The 1,678-nt window shown below is 54.0% G+C and overlaps 1 protein-coding gene across 2 annotated transcripts in view; it reads right to left on the minus strand.

Annotated features, from left to right (window-relative positions):
- RBCK1 (RANBP2-type and C3HC4-type zinc finger containing 1) overlaps positions 1-362 on the minus strand; it is a 16,811-nt gene extending 16,449 nt beyond the window's left edge. Inside the window, exon 1 of one of the 2 annotated variants that reach the window (XM_040638111.1) lies at positions 317-362. The gene's annotated coding sequence lies outside the window, so the exon portion shown is untranslated. Of the gene's footprint in view, positions 1-203 lie in introns of both variants that reach the window. The other variant, XM_040638112.1, reaches the window with a different exon arrangement.
- Between the last annotated feature and the right edge of the window lie 1,316 nt (positions 363-1,678).

Here is a 1,678-nt window from a genome sequence, read left to right on the forward strand (position 1 = left end):
GGAGCGCCCCCGGCGCCCGGGATTGCAGCCACACTCCCTCCCCTCCCGGGCGGCCCCAGACACTGGGGAGGGGAGGAGAGCAGCTACAGCCGAAGGGAAAGTGAAAGTGGAGGCCCCGGAAGTGGGGCAGCAGATTGTCGGGACATCCGGACACCCCCGCCCCCACACACCGCCCGGCCCACCCAGGGGCGGCTGCCACCTACGCAGTCCCCGGCGGTCCCCGCCCTGCTCCGGATCACGGCGGTCCGGGTGCTCAATGACCTTGACCGGAGTGACCCCTGTTGGGCTAACCCCCGACTCCCCGACCCTCACTCACCCGCCCAGCTGCGCCAGCAGCGCTGCTGGAAGGGGCGGGGCGGGGGCGGGGCCCGGACGGGAGGGGCGGAGCCCGGATGGGGGCGGGGCCGTGACTACCGGGGGCGGGATTTGAGCGATATTGGGGTGGGGTGCGGCGCGGAGCCACCCCTGCTCAGCCTCCGCGAACCCACCCGCACACCTGAGGGTCAGCGGCATCCTCAGTTCTGTTTGCCGGAGACCGACGGAATCTCTAGCCTCACTCGAATCCTTGCTACTCCTTTTGGCCCCAACAGTCCATTTTCCATCTGCTGCCAGAGGGTCCCTAGAATGTAAATCAAATCACGTCACTCCTCAAAACACTCCCAGTAGTTCCCAACACTCTCATGGCAAAGTAAAAGCCGAGGTCCTCCTCAAGGCCTGCAAACTGCCTCCCCTCCTTCTCTGACTACTGTTAAACCTAAAATATAAAACGGCCCATTATTTTCCCAGCAAAATGGGTTTATTCAGAAATAGCCAAGAATTGCAATTTAGGACATTTGAGCTATGAAAAACCACGGGCAAGTCTAACAAGCAAAGGAAAGGGACATTATTCTACTGAGAAGGAGGAAATTGGGAGGGGTGCTTTCAGCCAAAGGCCATTGGAGAAAAGCAAGAGTTCAGGGTGATGACAGTTTTTCATTGGCAGAGTTAAAAAGATAGTGGATTCTTGTAGGAGGTGCAATGCACATCTTTCCCTGTTGGGGCCTGTAGTTGATTTTTTCCTGTTGAGAACTCTGTTGGGGTGTGTAATGGACAATTCCTCCTGTAAGGAACCTCCAGGGGTACCTGTCAGAGCTCCCCTACCTGGCCTCTCCACTCCATTTTAGTGAGGTCTCCCTTGATTACTTGGCTCACTCCATTCAAGCCCATTGGCCTCCTAGGTCCTGCAATGAGGCAGACACACTCCACCTCAGGGCCTTTGCATATGCCACAACCCAAATATCCTTATGACTTGCTCTGTCTGTTTAGTTTGGTCTTTACCCAAGAGTCTTCCCCGTCCACTCTATCTGAAATTTCACACACCCGCATACATCCAGCATTTCATAATAGGTGTTCAAGGATTATATCTTAAATGAGTGAAGGAATCTCTGACTTTTCATCTAGGGTCACTTACCTTTTGCCTGAAATGCATCCCTTAACACAGAGGCTTTCAACCTGGGCTGTACATTTGAATCACCTACAGAGCTTTCAAAAATCCTGATGCCCAGGCCACATCTCAGATCAACTGAGATTCCGAATCTCAGGCTGGGCCCAGGCATCAGGAATTTACAACGCTCTCTACTATTTATAATAAGAAGTCAAGTTTGAGAGCCACTGTGTTAAAATTCCTTGTAGGAAGAGA

The sequence above is a fragment of the Ursus maritimus genome, unplaced genomic scaffold (assembly GCF_017311325.1).
Source record: "Ursus maritimus isolate PB19 unplaced genomic scaffold, ASM1731132v1 scaffold_22, whole genome shotgun sequence".
NCBI classification, from domain to species: domain Eukaryota; kingdom Metazoa; phylum Chordata; class Mammalia; order Carnivora; family Ursidae; genus Ursus; species Ursus maritimus.